Raw genomic sequence first — 18,605 nt, 5'->3', positions numbered from 1 at the left:
TCCCACCTAAAAGCTTAAGCTTGTAGGTGAGGTCTCAATATATATTCGATCAATATAGTATTAGTTATAGCGGTTAGTCAAAACTAGTAATTTTTTTGTTCCTCCTCAAATGTATAAACTGTCATAAGAGGCTACAAATTCTAATATCATATCAAGTAAACACCACTAAACTTTTAGCACTCCACCATGACAACACATAGATGCAAAATACTAAGTTCATTAACTATTGCATGCCTACATTAATTCTTGCTTTACAAGCTTTCTACATAGCCTTGTCCTCAACATCATGCTATCTATTTGAAACAATGAACTAATGAAGTTGATTTATAAGCTTTCTACATATTTTGGTTCCATGAATTTTCTTGTTACCACAAACTGTAGCTTCTTTTTAACATTGTAGACCTGCGATACAATACCCTTAGTTTCATATTCCTTGGAGTTTTGAAATATATTTTGGCTAGCTACAGTGCCATGCTTTCAATGTTGCGCATCAACTCCCCCTTGATGTCATGTCTCTTATTTCAATCATGATATAAACTAGAGTTGGGCTGGACTATGAAGCTAAGAGTAAAGCTCTCAAGAAGCTCAATTGAATGAGATTTCTTTTCTTCTATAGTAATATGGAGTCAATCCCTTCATTTTTGATAAATTGAATATTGAATCTGTAATTTATGTCACAAGAGAATCAGAACCTTTACTAATAGGTCTACTCGGTACTTTCTAACACTAGCTGATTTTATCTTTTCACCTTGTACAATACTTTTGTTTCCAATTTTGTAGTGTTTAATTACAGGAGGATAGTAGAATTCATGAGGCTACAAGCTCTTCCATTTTTTCCAAGAGACACAAAATGTCAGTATTGGTTGGAACATTAGTTCACAAGCTGGGGAGGAAGACAAAGAAGAAGGAAATAATAAAGGAACAAGTACTGGCTCATATAGATATATGCCAAGAATCTATTGCTACTGTTGATAAGAGCTTAAAAATACATATTTTTTTAGTGATTCAATTGGATTATTTGGGGAAAATTGTGTTTAATTTGTGAAATTTTAGTTAATTATTTCATAAATACCTTTTATGGGATCACGGGGTGTATTTTGAGTATTTTCAGGTTACAAATTATATTTGAATAAAGAAGAATGATGTCAATGGAATTTTTACGAGTAGGACAAACGGTGCAAGAATCAGAGTTGAAACGAGAAAGTTGTGATGTGTTGAAGATGGGATTTGAAACCTGGAAATTCTTCAAGATGAGCATACTTCGATGTTTTGATCATAACTTAGGCTTTAGAAATCATAATTTGATGATTCTTGTGGCATTGGAAAGCTTATTCAGAGAGCTACCAAGTATTTTTATGACTTTTCCAAATTCGGAATATTCCACACTCGTGGGAAAGAAAGAACTATCACTACTGCGACCGTATCTGTTGCCACAACAATGGATTGCGGGCCTCTTTGGGTCATTGTATTTTCCTAGTCCAAATCTGAAAGGTTTAAGATATTTAATTCTTTCTTAATTAACCTCAAAACCCTATCACTATACATAAGGGTCTTTATTTAGTTTTTAGAGAGATTAGAGAAGGAGAAAGAGCAGCTATTATTTTGGAGATCAGAGTTCTTGCAGTTTTCGTTCACCAATTAGAGAAGTTTTTCTATTCTCTTTCTTGAACTCATGTTATTGAATACAATGGTTGTTTTCAGTATTGCAATTATGAACTAAATTTCTTTTCTAGGGCTAAAGATGTAGCCCAATTTATGAATATGTGTTGACTTTATTGTTGTTAATTTTAATTGAGTATTAGTTCTAAGTTTTATTATTGTGTGTAATGCTTGCAATTCTTATGGATCCGAGAGTTAAATGATATCATGGGTTGGGTTGAGATCAAGAGATGAAACCCGATTAGTCTAAGGTAATAAAACCATAGATTGAGCAAACGCTAAAGATAGGTTACTGCAATATGTGAGACTCTAGTAAATTCCATAGAACTTAATGATCTTTTAGCTTCTAAATCCACTTTATAGATATTTTGGGTTGTTGTTTAAGGGTTAGTTCGCTTTACTAACTGATGGTGGTGAACCAGAGTGTTACAAGGAAGCAATGCAAGTTGATGACTAAATCAAGTGGGAGCTAGCTATGAAGGATGAGATGGACTTATTATTAACAAATCAAACCTGACAGTGGATAGAGCCACCACATGGGAAGAAGGCATTGCAAAACAAGTGGGTTTATCAGGTGAAAGATGAAAATGATGGTAGCAAGTGATATAGCAAGACTAGTCATGAAATGATTTTAGTAGAAAGAAGGTATTGACTACACTGAATGTTTCTTTCCAGTTGTCAAGTTGACTACAATAAGAACAATACTTGGGTTAGTGGTAAAAGAAGACCTTCATCTTGGGTAGTTAGATGTAAAGACATCATTTCTAGATGGAGAACTGGATTAAGAAATTTATATGCAGCAACCATAGGGCTTTAAAGTACAAGGAAAAGAGGGAATGGTGTGCAAGCTTCAACAGAGATTATATGGGCTAAATTAGGCGCCTAGCCAATGGTACAAGAAGTTTGATGGGTTTATGAGTAGCAAAAATTTCCTAAGATGCCAAGCAGATCGTTGCTATTATTTCAAGAAACTTGGTAACTCCTATATCATCTTATTACTATATGTAGATAACATGTTGATTGCATGGTCTTGTAAGCCAAGAAATAGACAAGCTAAAAAGGTAATTGTCAAAGGAGTTTGCTATGAAGGATTTGGGAGCTGCAAAACAAATCCTTCGTATGAGGATTACCAAAGATAGAGCCAAAGGTAAAAATGAAGATTTTGAGCACGCACATTGAAGATTAAAGAATTAGAATTATACAGGAATGAATGGCTTAAGAATCAGAGCTCAAACAAAGAAGTTATGAATATTTGAAGATTGTTTGCGGTAGAGGATTTTTGTGCCGTGGTGCGAGTGAACGCGGTACACTAAAATGGGTGTAACTTTAGCTACAAAACTCGAATTTACCTGATTTCAATGGCGTTTGAAACCTAAGAGATAGGTATATAACTTTTATGTTTGACTGAGTTCAACCTGTAAGATGCTTAAATTACATTAGTGCATAGAAGTCTAGTAGACGCGGGTTCTAGAACATGCCTCAATATTGCTATGATAACTTGAGGTAAAGACCTCAGATTTGGATGATTCTTGGACCATTGGAAATATGATTAGAATATCTACAATAAATATGTTTATGGATTTATCAGATTCAAAATTTTTCATGTAAGAAGTTGAAGTCTTTCGGCGCACAATTTTCCAACAGCAGCTATTAAGGAGAAACAAACAGACAATGGAAATTTCACGAAGCTGCCATAAATTCCTCAGCACGAACTGGGAGCTTTTCAACACATTTTTTTAAAGCTTTAGAAGTCTAGTTTACCTAGAATTTTACCGTTTGTTATTCTGAGATTTCTAGAGGAAGATATTCTTGTTTTAGTACCAAAGGACCAACACAAGAATCTTAATTCTACAAGGACTCAACTGAAGATTAATCCGAATTTTATTCTCCTATTTTGTATAGGATTTTTCCCATTACTTTCCCACAACCCTAGCACTATAAAAGGATGTCTTTAGGTATTTTTTGAGGAGACTTCAACTTTGAGAGAGGCAAGGAGAAGAGACTTCAACTTTGAGAGAGACAAGGAGAAGAGACTTCAACTTTGGGAGAAGCAAGGAGAGGAGATCTTGCCTAGGGTTTTCATCTTTTCTCTTGTACTTCATGTTTTGGAAGGTTTTGAGGTTTGATTTATCTATGTTTATGTGTAACTAATTTCTTTTCTAGGGATCTGATGTAACCTAACATGATGTTTTTATGCTTTGATTAATTTTATTGTTTTGTTGATTCAATATATTTCTAGTTTCATTCATTGCACTTAAATTGATCTTGATGTTTTGTATGAAATAAGTATGGTAAACATCATATGCTAACTTTGAAATACAAAACAATTGATTGTTTGAGACAAGGAAAGGTAAACAACATATGCAAACCTTGAATAGCTATTTTGAATGATTGGATTGTGTTGAGGCAAACATCAGGCTAGATACAATTTCGTTCATTTTTTGGGTACTTGTTCTTAATGGGTTCTTGATTGCTAGGCTTTACTAAACATCCTAGTGAGTTTAATGGTTAAGAATACATGGTTAAACCTAAACATCAAATGGTAATATCATAATGATGGAAGACTAAACCCTAGGAATTGGATTGAGACAACAATAAATTAGTTATTAGCAGAGAATCAGATTGTGGTGAAATCGGATACCTAGGTTTTCTCGCATTGGTTTTCAGTTAATTTTTAATTATGTTATTTAATTCAATTGGTTAAGAGCTTTTATTTTGTTTCCTTAGTAATTAGTTTAACTTCTTTTGTTTAGAATTTTGTTTATTTTATTTGTTTAATTAAGGCATAGTATATTAGGATTAATTGACTGCTTACAAATCTTTGTGGGACCGATCCTTTCTTTTACACACTATACTGTGATATCAATTCATGAACTTGCGAGGAATTAAAATTGTTCATCAAGCATGTATAGATTTCTCTATACGTGTTGTAGCAAAAGCAAATTTTAGAGTACCCAACTCATAATCCAAACCCTTTTATCTTTTCAATTCGATGGATCAAATCACTAATGGGGTTATGTAAGAGTAGTTGTAATTTGACTTATGCTACGACAATCATGTTAGAGTAGATGCCCTAGAGCCAATCAATTATTGTAGAATTGACTCTTTGTAATAATGTTCATTAATCAATAATAAAAGGCATTTTATTCTATATCGCGTAAATCATTATTATTGNCTTAAACACGTACCTCAAGTGGGATATTACATTTACGGAACAAATCCTCCAACTTCGACACTCTTTGATCTCCCGGTTGATTGGTCACCCCTGGCTGGTTATTTGGAACTTGCCTCTGGTTCCATTGGTTACCTTGTTGATTCTGATTTCCCCAAGCCAGATTCGGATGATTTCTCCACCCTGGGTTGTATGTGTTGGAGAACGGGTTGTTCGGTTGTCTTTGATTTCCTACCAAGTAATTTACTTGCTCCATTGATGAAGATGACGGTGCAAATGTGTTTCCAACTTGGCACTCGCTGCTCACATGGTTTCCTGCACAAAAGTCACATGTTAGTTGAGGTGCTTGTATAGAATTTACCTGCATAGTTCCCAACTGTTTTTGAAGTGCAGTGAGTTGGGCTGAGATGGCTGTGAAAGCATCAACTTCATGAAGACCCGAAGATTTCCTCGTCGTAACTCTCTCATTCGGTCTTTGATAGTTGTTGCTTGCCAAAACCTCAAGCAACTCATACGCCTCTTCAGGTGTCTTATTCTGCAAAGCCCCTCCTGAAGCTGCATCTACCATGGTTTGCACGTTACCCATCAAACCATTATAGAATGTTTGGACTTGAAGCCAAACCGGCAAACCATGATGTGGGCACTTCCTCATTAATTCCTTGTATCTCTCCCAAGCCTCGTACAACGACTCGGCATCATCTTGGAGAAATGATGTGATATCATTTCTCAATTTCGCTGACTTTGCTGGAGGAAAGAACTTGGTCAGGAATTTTTGTTCCAGATCATTCCATGTTGTTATTGTTCCCGGTGGTAATGCCATTAACCACCCTTTTGCTTTATCTCCCAATGAGAATAGGAATAAACGCAGCCTAATAGCATCATCCGACACTCCATTTGACTTGAAGGTGTCGCAAATTTCCAAGAAATTTGTAATGTGCTGATTCGGATCCTCCTTCAAATCACCATTGAATCTAACCGACTGCTGGATCATCTGGATGATTGCCGGCTTGATCTCGAAGTTGTTAGCTTGTATTGTAGGTCTAGTAATACTTGACCCACTTCCGTTCACTGTGGGAACTGAAAATTCCCTCAGTGTCCTATTTTCTTGTTCAGCCATTTCTACAACAACTTCTTCAGATTCTGCAGTAAGTGTATCTCTTTCTCTTCTCTCTCTGTTTAGTCTTCTTATAGTCCTCTCAAGCTCAAGGTCAACAGGAACCACTGGTTGACGTCTTGCTCTTTGCATAAACTTAACCTTGGCAAAAGGTTAAGTTTTTCTTTTATACTTAGTCCAAAAACCCAGCCAAAAACACGCACAACACAAAACTGTGCGTTTACAAAACTGAATAAGTTGACTGTCGCCGCGGCGAAGAATGAAGAAATTCCACATCGTCTCTGTCTTACTTCGCCGCGGTGAAGACAATTTCTTCGCCGGGGCGAAGCTCCTTCAAAAGTTCTGAAATTTACAGAACTGCCACTCTGCTTCTTCTTCGTTCGATTCTTTGATTTTCGGCTCTCTTCCTTGGAAACAAGCTTCATCGTGCTTTGTCCTGCTCCAAAACTCTCCTATCTTCTGAAATCCGCTCATTTCTGAGTCAAAACTATCAAATTTTGTCTTTATTCGCTCAAAAAGTCCATTTTAACCTGAGACACGAAAAGTACAGAATTAAGCACCAATTCAGGTAAAAATGCACTAGAAAGTACCTGAAATCCGACAGAAAGATCAAATAAAAACTGTATAATTTACGGATTATCAATAAACTTTTGTTATCTTCTCGATATGGAATTTTACTTTTGTGTTGTTGTTGTCTTTTTTTTTTTTTTTTTAATCATTTTATATTAGATGTATTGTTTTTCTATATTAAATGTAATGTTTATTTGATTAAATAAATGCTTAATTTTATTAAATTAGTATAATTTTCAAAGTAATTATTATTTAATAAAAATATAATTTCCAATATTTAATTAATATATATAAAAATAATGAGTGAAATATATTAATTATTGACATTACATAGAAAGAAAAAGAAAGAGAATATTCTAAAGAATATTCTTTTGGTGTAATATTTGATTCAATGGGTTGGAGATGCAATAGTGTTTCATACCAAAAATCACACCAATTTGGTGTTTGTGGTTGGAGATGGTCTTAATGGCCTGACTGCTTTCAAGAGGCTTACCCCCAGATTATCTCTCAAGCCCCTCCTGCCTCCAGTAACCTTATTTTCTAATGTAGTCATGTGGAGATCCTCTAATGATAAACTTTTGAACTACTCTTCACACCATTCTTGGCATGACTTAGGCCCGACTAGTAACATGGCTCCTTGGAGTTCCATTGTTTGGACCGTAACCTGTATCCCGAAACATTTCTTCATCCTATGGTTAGCCATCAAAGGCAAACTCCTTACCCAAGACAGGATGCAGGCCTGGACTAGCTCTGAGGATTTAAGATGTGCCTTTTGTGATGGTTCAGCTGACTCGCATGACTACCTTTTCTTTAGCTTCCCATTCACAAATTTGATATGGAGGTTTGTTCAGGAGAAGGGAAAATTCAGGACTTCTATAGTTGGTTGGAAAAACATCGTGTCCTTATGCTTTAAAAAATTTAAGGGAAAAGCAATTCGGACTGTCATTCGACGATTATTGTTTGGAGCAATAGTTTGTTTTATTTGGATGGAGAAGAATTTTCGGTTGTTTAAAGGCAAAAGAAGAAGTAGAGAATGCATTCAGCTTGAAATTTTGAATGTAGTTCGTATGAGGTTGCATAGTGTTATGCCTGGAAAAGTAGGGCTAATGTAGAGCCCAGTCAGCATAAATGGTTAGAGTCTAGGCAGATCCTACAGTCGTTCATGCTGTGCAGTGGGTGTGCGCCAGACTGACGAGAGGCTGGAGGCCGTCCACGTGTCTAATCCCTACATGAACCAAGGAAATCACTCGAGTAGGTGAACAACAGGACGCAAAGAAGGATTTGCACGGTACTTGACCCCTTTTTACGGATTCAATAATCATTACCTCAATGTATCCCACTATAAATAGAGAGCTTCTCTCCCGTTTGTGGGATTCGCTCATTTTTTACTCTTGATTAGCTATCTTCTCTTTGTAATAGCTTATTCTCTCTCTCTCATTTGTATTCTCAATACTCTAAAAGTCAGCTCACTAAGTCGCGACCTGATCCTTCAAATATAAATACAATATCAGTGGACGTAGGATTCGCTTGTTTAAACATCTGAACCACTTTAAACATTGTCTTTCCACCATTTACACTCTCAATCCCTTATTCATGTGTGTCTCTTGAGTCAACTCAGGGTTTCCTACGTGCAAGTCGTTGGTGTCAAAATCAAGCATCAACAGTTTGGCGCTAGAAGGAGGGCTTGATTTAATATTCGTCCTTCATCAAGAGAATCTCTAACTAATTGGTCCTACAATAGCGAATGGCTCACCGATTTGAACCTGAGCAAACCAATCATGGTGCTGAGGAGATCCCCCAAGTACAAGAGGACACTTCTCCCGAGGTGCCCTCAGTCCCACAAAATGCCGTGGGGGATATCCCTTCAAGCTCACAACTTGACCCTGCCATCATGAGCTACCTGGAGAGGTTCAACAATACTCTCCAAACAATCAACCAAAGCTTGGACCGTTTGGACCGGGGCATGCCACCCGAATCAAATGGGGCGATGCAACCACCAAAAATGCCTGCAAGTCGTGCGAAAGCAAGAAAAAGAGCGATGGCGCCGCGTGCACTATAGCGCGTCGAAAGAAGGGTAAGCAAGTGGCAAATAGCAGGCCTAAGGGCTCCAAAAGGCCGGCAAACACCGACCACGTCCCGAGTAGAATACCCATGGCATTAAGACTCGATGAAAGGTCGCATCCTGAGCCATCCTGGTAGCGTGCCGAATGCTCCAAATTAATAACCTTCCTAACCTAACTACTGAATTATATATAGGGTAAGTAAGGGTCGATCCCACAGGGAATGGTTCGATTAATTCCTATGTTCTAAAACAATGAAAACAACAGAAAAATAAAATAAAACGCTAAACAGTAAACATGACAATAGTAGTGAAAGGGGGTTTGTAATCAAGGCAAACTAAAGTAAAACAGAGAAATAAAATATCAGGTTAAACAATCAGTTCTCGGTTCAATATCCACCTAAACATGCATTGGACATAAAGTAACCGTAACATTGTTCTATCTCGTCATTATGGAACTACTGACCCTAGGAAACAACAAGCTCTGTTACCCGAATTCTCCCTTAGTTTGTCACTACTGAAACAAGCTCTTCGAGTAGATACTAACCCTTGAACAACCTAGAACAAGCTCTCTAAATTTAATTCAATGGCAGCCTTAAGAATTAGGAGAATAGATCAATCTAAGCAACAATCACGCAAGCTCGGATTATTTAACTTAGGTTATGTTATTCAAGACAATAGACCGAAAACTTGTCCATAATCAGCTATCATCATGTGTCACTCATTGAATAGAAAAAGGACAATTACGGATCACAATTCCTAATTCTAACAGGTAAATTCTGATTAAACAATTTAGCAGGCCAAAACTAAATCACTCAAACAAGAATCACAAACAATTAAAACAGAATAACATAAACAATTCCAATAAAAACGAGATTAAGAACAATGTTACTGAAGTTAGGCTACACCAATGACATGAAATTAGGCTTCAAAATCCCCTTGAACTGAAGAAGGAAATTAGCCGCACATCTTGATCTAGAACGCAAAAACTCTCCAAAATTAAAACTCTACTGTCCTCCCCCCGTTTAACCTAAAAACTTCTAATTAAATAACATGTGTTTTCCTTAATTCTTCCCCAAGAATCACGGAATTTCTTTCCTAGACGTTTCCTAGAAGATAGACTTCCAGATTTGATAAAATCTGATCAGATATGGATTCCAGAATTCGTCTCCAGCTTGCACCAGGATTCTCGCAATGTAAAAGATCTTTTCTGGGCTCCATCACTTCATAAAAATTGTAGTCTAGGATGTGTAGATGAATCTGGGCTTTTGAATCACCCGTTTTCGATATCTGACGCTCCAGTTAGGCCCGTTCGAAGATTCAATACTCAGCTAAGGAAACCTTCCGCGACTAGGATTCCAGGTCCGGTTTTGCAACAACTACTGAGAACCCAAACGGACTCGGATTCTTGCCCATAATACCTTTCTGAAAAGCTTTATTTGTCTACTTTAATTTCTCTGAAGAACACTTTTGCAATCGAGGAATCTAGCTCCCTGAAAAACCTGAAAAACGTAGCACTGGTCAGAATAACGAAAAATCTGGAAAATCTGGAATTTCCTAATCTTTTCTCAATTATTTCCTAAAGTCTATCCAAATATGCCAAACTTACAAAATAAGCTCTAATCAGATCAACTAGGCATAAAACATAACAAAAAAACATAGTATGGAAGGAATAAAAATATATAAATTACACTCTTATCACATCCCATGCCACGACGCATGAGCACTCCCATAAAAGTGCTAGGCGGGGCGATTCTCATCACCGCCAGAATAATGATCCCGATAGTCATCATGCGGGAGGTTCCCATACTCTGTGGGGCAGTTCGTACCACCACGGAGGTTGTGAAAATTTCCCGCACCATTCATCGCCATCACACGACTCTAGCCAGCGTGTGTTAAGAGCAGCCGGAACTGTTGGTCGAGGCGAAGAGGAATCCGACCTTAGGACTTTCCTCAATCGCAATTGCGAGGGTCGAACTCGCATGGGGGAAAGCTATCCCCAGATAACTCTGCTACGTTAGATTGAGGAGCTACAGCAAGATCTAAATCAGCTAAAAGCTAAGCAAAATCAGCAAGGGCAGGTTGCAGCAACGTCTCCCTTTTCTCCGACGGTATTGGTCGTCCCTCTCTTATCAAGATTTAGAATGCCCAATATGCGGGTGTTCGATGGAAATTCTTATCCGTAGGATCATTTGTATGAATTCAACGACCTAATGGAGCTTCACCAGGTTTCAGACTTGGCGAAGTGTCATTGTTTGGCAATAACCCTAACCTCTCATGCCAAACGGTGGTTCAGGTCGCTCCCAACGGGATTGATCAGCTCGTGGCCTCAGATGAGCAAGACATTCCTGAGACACTTCCAAGCAAACCAAAAGTTCTCAATGCCTTTAAGCTACCTCAACAACATAAGGCAAGAGAGGGATAAATCCCTCCAGTCTTACATCGGCCGATTCCACAAAGAGCTTAATAAGGTAGCTCACACTCCCGAAGAGTCTGTTCGGACTCTCATCATAGCGGGAGTTCACCCACAGACCGATTTGTGGAAAGAGCTACAAGCTAAGGATGATGTTTCCCTCACCCGCTTCTACAACCTTGTAGAGAAATACCTTTGTATTGAAAACTCTGTGGCAGCGCTCCACTGCCACGACCCCGGAGCTTCAGGTAGTGCGCCTGGTCGGGGGGAAAGTAGGAAAGTTGATCGCAGATGGGCTAATGACGATCAACAAAAAGAAAAGACACCATGGTTCCAGCCGAAAAAGTCTTATGCTCCAATTCCTCGTTGCGATCGTTGAATCAGTATACACTTTTGAATGCATCTGTATCAACTATTCTTGACAAGTTAGAAGAAGTCGACCTGCTCGGAGAGCCTAAGCCCATGAAAAATCCCCCATCAGCCAAAAATAATAAAAAATACTGTCGCACCGATGAGTGCGAAGCTCTCTAAAAGACCAGCATGCATGCATGAAGAGTGGTGGAAATGGAGAAGAAAGCACGAAAGGATGGATTCAAAAAAAACTTTTTTTCATACAAAGCTTGAAAAGAGATTATACCTACTCCTTTGCTTTGGATTGATGAAGATTAGCTTCAAAAGGATGAAACCTCCACACTTTAACACCACCTTGAGAGATTAGAGAGTGGTTGTGGGTTTGAGAGAGTTTTAGTTTGTTTTTGAGTGAATAAGTGAAGAATGAACTAAAATGCAACCTTTTGCATTTATATATACTTGGGCAATTTTGCAATTATTTATTTTTCACTTCCAAGCCCAGGCATTCAAATCTGCACTAATAATACCGGAAAACGTTCCTGAGTCTCCAAGATAGACATATTTAAGGTGAGGTGGTAAGGGTTTCAGTTCAAGCCTTGGAGCTTCTTTATTATTTTCCTTTGCCCTCTCTTTGTCAAAGTCAAACTCCTCAATTCTGCATCTTGACTCTTCCTCAACGGTTGAAGTGTCTTCTAACATTCTAGCACAATCGTTCCTTGCTGATTCTTCTACCTCTACTGTTTTCGATTTGGCTATACACGCTTCTAGAGGTAATTCTGGGATGTTTTCTTCTATGATCCACAACAAGTTCATCCCCAACCCACTAAAACATGAATCCGCTTCCGATGGAAAACTTCATTACATCAACACATTGAAGTTACTGTTTCTCTTGAACCCTTAATAGCAACTTTCCTTCTGCACATCAATCAGTGCTCTTCCCGTGGCCAAGAGATGGTCAGCCCAAAATGAGAGGAATCTATTTCCTCTTCCATGTCCAGCACTACAAAGTCCGCGGAAAAATTATCTTCCCCACCTTCACAATACATCTTCAACTATCCCCGTCGGGTGCTTTATCGACCGATCCACTAGTGCAATGACATTGTCGTTGGCTTCACTTCACCAATCCCTAATCTCTTGAAAACAGAAAAGGGCATCAAATTTATACTAGCTCCTAGATCCATGCACACGATCAAAAGTAATATCCCCTATAACACCAGGAATAGAAAACTCCCTGGATCTTTGAGCTTCGGGGTAATTTCTTCTGAAGGATTGCCACTGCACTCTTCCGTTAGTCATCATCATTTCCTCATCTTCTAATTTCCTTTTGTTCGAAAGGATTCCTTCAGGAACTCGCATAACTTGGCATTTGCTGCAATGCATCTGCAAAAGGAATGTTAATATGCAATTTTTTGAAAATTTCAATGAACTTCGAAAATTGCTTATCCTGATTCTTTTCTTCAATCTCTGAGGAAAGGCAGGGTGGGGTGTGATGTGCTAATTCTGATGGTATCTCGGGAATGGCAATTTCTCCTTCTTCTTTTGCCTTTCATCTTCTTTTTTTCTCTTCCCCCAAGGAACCTGAATTCTCTTCACAATTAATCTCTTCATCAATTTCTCTTCAAACTCTTCCTTTCCGGGTTGCTCCACCTCAGTGTGTGCCTACCTCTTCCAAGATTGTCCCACTTCTCAAAATTTGACATTTGCTTACTCACGTGGGTTGGTTACAGTATTACTTGGTAGAGAACCCTGTGGTCTATCATCAGCTTCTCGGCCAATTGGCCCATCTGTACCTCAAGATTCCGAATGGACGCCCTTGGTTTCTAAAGTTTGTCCTCGTCTCATTCATGAACCCTGTAGTCTCTTGCATGATTTACCGAACATATCCTCCAACTTCGACACTCTTTGATCTCCCGGTTGATTGGTCACTGGCGGGTTATTTGGAACTTGCCTTTGGTTCCATTGGTTACCTGTTGGTTTTCTGATTTCCCCAAGCCAGATTCGGATGATTTCTCCACCCTGGGTTGTATGTGTTGGAGAACGGGTTGTTCGGTTGTCTTTGATTTCCTGCCAATAATTTACTTGCTCCGTTGATGAAGAAGACGTGCAAATGTGTTTCCAACTTGGCACTCGCTGCTCACATGGTTTCCTGCACAAAAGTCACATTTAGTTGAGGTGCTTGTATAGAATTTACCTGCATAGTTCCCAACTGTTTTGAAGTGCGTGAGTTGGGCTGAGTGGCTGTGAAAGCATCAACTTCATGAAGACCCGAAGATTTCCTCGTCGTAACCTTCATTCGCGTCTTTGATAGTTGTTGCTTGCCAAAACCTCAAGCAACTCATACGCCTCTAGGTGTCTTATTCTGCAAAGCCCCTCCTGAAGCTGCATCTACCATGGTTTGCACGTTACCCATCAAACCATTATAGAATGTTTGGACTTGAAGCCAAACCGGCAAACCATGTGTGGGCACTCTCATTATTCCTTGTATCTTCCCAAGCCCGTACAACGACTCGGCATCATCTTGGAGAAATGATGTGATATCATTTCTCAATTTCGCTGCACTTGCTGGAGGAAAGAACTTGGTCAGGAATTTTTGTTCCAGATCATTCCATGTTGTATTGTTCCCGGGGTAATGCCATTAACCACCCTTTTGCTTTATCTCCCAATGAGAATAGGAATAAACCAGCCTAATAGCATCATCCGAATCCATTGCTGAAGGTGTCGCAAATTTCCAAGAAATTTGTAATGTGCTGATTCGGATCCTCCTTCAAATCACCATTGAATCTAACCGACTGCTGGATCATCTGGATGATTGCCGGCTTGATCTCGAAGTTGTTAGCTTGTATTGTAGGTTAGTAATACTTGACCCACTTCCGTTCACTGTGGGAACTGAAAATTCCTCAGTGTCCTATTTTCTTGTTCAGCCATTTTACAACAACTTCTTCAGATTCTGCAGTAAGTGTATCTCTTTCTTTCTCTCTCTGTTTAGTCTTATTAGTCCTCTCAAGCTCAAGGTCAACAGGAACCATGGTTGAGTCTTGCTCTTTGCATAAACTTAACCTTGGCAAAAGGTTAAGTTTTTCTTTTAACTTAGTCCAAAAACCCAGCCAAAAACACGCACAACACAAAACTGTGCGTTTACAAAACTGAATAAGTTGACTGTCGCCGCGGCGAAGAATGAAGAAATTCCACATCGTCTCTGTCTACTTCGCCGCGTGAAGACAATTTCTCGGGGGCGAAGCTCCTTCAAAGTTCTGAAATTACAGAACTGCCACTCTGCTTCTCTTCGTTCGATTCTTGATTTTCGGCTCTCTTCTGGAAACAAGCTTCATCGTGCTTGTCCTGCTCAAAACTCTCCTATCTTCTGAAATCCGCTCATTTCTGAGTCAAAACTATCATTTTGTCTTTATTATTCGCTCAAAAAGTCCATTTTAACCTGAGACACGAAAAGTACAGAATTAAGCACCAATTCAGGTAAAAATGCACTAGAAAGTACCTGAAATCCGACAGAAAGATCAAATAAAACTGTATAATTTACGGATTATCATAAACTTTGTTATCTCTCGATATGGATTTACTTTGTGTTGTGTTGTCTTTTTTTTTTTTTTTTAATCTTTATATTAGATGTATTGTTTTTCTATATTAAATGTAATGTTTATTGATTAAATAAATGCTTAATTATTAAATTAGTATAATTTTCAAAGTAATTATTATTTAATAAAAATAATTTCCAATATTTAATTAATATATATAAAATAATGATGAAATATATTAATATTGACATACATAGAAGAAAAAGAAAGAGAATATTCTAAAGAATATTCTTTTGGTGTAATATTTGATTCAATGGGTTGGAGATGCAATAGTGTTTCATACCAAAAATCACACCATTTGGGTTTGTGGGTTGGAGATGGTCTTAATGGCCTGACTGCTTTCAAGAGGCTTACCCAGATTATCTCTCAAGCCCCTCCTGCCTCCAGTAACCTTATTTTCTAATTGTAGTCATGTGGAGATCCTCTAATGATAAACTTTTGAACTACTCTTCACACCATTCTTGGCATGACTTAGGCCCGACTAGTAACATGGCTCCTTGGAGTTCCATTGTTTGGACCGTAACCTGTATCCCGAAACATTTTATCCTATGGTAGCCATCAAAGGCAAACTCCTTACCCAAGACAGGATGCAGGCCTGGACTAGCTCTGAGGATTTAAGATGTGCCTTTTGTGATGGTTCAGCTGACTCGCATGACTCACTTTTCTTTAGCTTCCATTCACAAATTGATATGGAGGTTTGTTCAGGAGAAGGGAAAATTCAGGACTTCTATAGTTGGTTGGAAAACATCGTGTCTTATGCTTTAAAAATTTAAGGGAAAAGCAATTCGGACTGTCATTCACGATTATTGTTTGGAGCAATAGTTTGTTTTTTGGATGGAGAAGAATTTTCGGTTGTTTAAAGGCAAAGAAGAAGTAGAGAATGCATTCAGCTTGAAATTTGAATGTAGTTGTATGAGGTTGCATAGTGTTATGCCTGGAAAAGTAGGGCTAATGTAGAGCCCAGTCAGCATAAATGGTTAGAGTCTGGCAGATCCTACAGTCGTTCATGCTGTGCAGTGGGTGTGCGCCAGACTGACGAGAGGTGGAGGCCGTCCACGTGTCTAATCCCTACATGAACCAAGGAAATCACCGATAGGTGAACAACAGGACGCAAAGAAGGATTTGCACCGGTACTTGACCCTTTTTACGGATTCAATACATTACCTAATGTACCCACTATAAATAGAGAGCTTCTCTCCCGTTGGTGGATTCGCTCATTTTTACTCTTGATTAGCTATCTTCTCTTTGTAAAGTTATTCTCCTCTCTACATTTGTATTCTCAATACTCTAAAAGTCAGCTCACTAAGCGCGACCTGATCCTTCAAATATAAATACAATATCAGTGGACGTAGGATTCGGTTTAAACATCTGAACCACTTAAACATTGTCTTTCCACCATTTACACTCCAATCCCTTATTCATGGTGGTCTCTGAGTCAACTCAGGGTTTCTACGTGCAAGTCGTTGTTGTCAAAATCAAGCATCAAAAGTTTGGCGCTAGAAGGAGGGCTTGATTAATATTCGTCCTTCATCAAGAGAATCTCTAACTAATTGGTCCTACAATAGCGAATGGCTCACCGATTGAACCTGAGCAAACCAATCATGGTGCTGAGGAGATCCCCCAAGTACAAGAGGACACTTCTCACCGAGGTGCCCTCAGTCCCACAAAATGCCGTGGGGGATATCCCTTCAAGCTCACAACTTGACCCTGCCATCATGAGCTACCTGGAGAGGTTCAACAATACTCTCCAAACAATCAACCAAAGCTTGGACCGTTTGGACCGGGCATGCCACCGAATCAAATGGGGCGATGCAACCACAAAAATGCCTGCAAGTCGTGCGAAAGCAAAAAAGAGCGATGGCGCCGCGTGCACTATAGCGCGTCGAAAGAAGGGTAAGCAAGTGGCAAATAGCAGGCCTAAGGTCCCAAAAGGCCGGCAAACACCGACCACGTCCCGAGTAGAATACCCAGGCATTAAGACTCGATGAAAGGTCGCATCCTGAGCCATCCTGGTAGCGTGCCGAATGCTCCAAATTAATAACCTTCCTAACCTAACTACTGAATTAATATAGGGTAAGTAAGGGTCGATCCCACAGGGAATGGTTCGATTATTCCTATGTTCTAAACAATGAAAAAACAGAAAAATAAAATAAAACGCTAAACAGTAAACATGACAATAGTAGTGAAAGGGGGTTTGTAATCAAGGCAAACTAAAGAAAACAGAGAAAAAAATATCAGGAAACAATCAGTTCTCGGTTCAATATCCACCTAAACATGCATTGGACATAAAGTAACCGTAACATTGTTCATCTCGTCATTATGGAACTACTGACCCTAGGAACAACAAGCTCTGTTACCCGAATTCTCCCTTAGTTTGTCACTACTGAAACAAGCTCTTCGAGTAGATACTAACCCTTGAACAACCTAGAACAAGCTCTCTAAATTTAATTCAATGGCAGCCTTAAGAATTAGGAGAATAGATCAATCTAAGCAACAATCACGCAAGCTCGGATTATTTAACTTAGGTTATGTTATTCAAGACAAAGACCGAAAACTTGTCCATAATCAGCTATCATCATGTGTACTCATTGAATAGAAAAAGGACAATTACGGATCACAATTCCTAACTCTAATAGATAAAAATTCCGATGAAATAATTCAGAGGCCATTACTAACAATCATCATTAAAATAAAAAACAACATCTTTATTCAATAGATTGTAAAGGGGTTTAGAAATCTTAGAAAAATCCTTGATGAAGCGTCTGTAAAACCCCGCATGCCCCAAGAAACTTCGGATTGCCTTGACATTTGATGGTGGTGGTAGCTTCTCAATCACTTCTGTCTTTGCTCGATCAACTTCAATCCCATCCTTGGAAATCCTATGCCCGAGCACTATTCCCTCTTGGACCATGAAGGGACATTTCTCCCAATTCAGAACCAAGTTTGTCTCCTTACATCACTGTAAAACAAGAGAAAGATTAGTTAGACAGTTATCAAATGATGAGCCAAAAACTGAAAAGTCATCCATGAAGACTTCTATAAACCGTTCCACCATGTCTCCAAAGATTGACATCATGCATCTTTGGAATGTTGCTGGTGCATTGCATAACCCAAATGGCATCCGTCGGTAAGCAAAGGTGCCGTAGGGGCAAGTGAAGGTCGTTTTTTCTTGATCCTCAGGAGCGATGACAATTTGGTTATATCCTGAATACCCATCTAAAAAACAATAATAGGCATGTCCTGCCAACCTCTCCAACATCTGATTAATGAAGGGTAATGGGAAATGATCCTTCCTTGTCGCCTCATTTAGTTTATGGTAATCAATGCATACTCTCCAGCCCATCACCGTCCTTGTTGGTATCAACTCATTACTCTCATTCTTCACTACCGTGATCCCTCATTTCTTCGGAACCACTTGTACCGGGCTCACCCATGGACTATCGAAAATTGGATAAATAATCCCCGCATCTAAGAGTTTCACGACCTCCTTTCTCACCACCTCCTTCATTGAAGGATTCAATCTCCTTTGTGGTTGTACCCTAGGCTTAATGTCATCCTCCATGAGAATCTTATGCATGCAAAATGATGGTGAGATACCTCTAATGTCCGAAATGGTCCATCCAATTGCTAGTCTATGTTCCCTCAACACTCTAATCAACCTCTCTTCCTCTAATGCA

General features: G+C 38.9%; 1 non-coding gene across 1 annotated transcript; it reads left to right on the top strand.

Moving 5' to 3' along the window:
* Positions 1-5,457: 5,457 nt before the first annotated feature.
* Positions 5,458-5,564, top strand: LOC116140730. Its single transcript, XR_004129690.1, has one exon. It is a non-coding gene; the product is annotated as a small nucleolar RNA R71 (small nucleolar RNA).
* Positions 5,565-18,605: the final 13,041 nt, after the last annotated feature.

Source organism: Pistacia vera, unplaced genomic scaffold, assembly GCF_008641045.1.
Source record: "Pistacia vera cultivar Batoury unplaced genomic scaffold, PisVer_v2 Contig376, whole genome shotgun sequence".
NCBI classification, from domain to species: domain Eukaryota; kingdom Viridiplantae; phylum Streptophyta; class Magnoliopsida; order Sapindales; family Anacardiaceae; genus Pistacia; species Pistacia vera.
The sequence above is the reverse complement of the archived record's forward strand: the minus strand, read 5'-3'. Positions and strand labels throughout refer to the sequence as shown.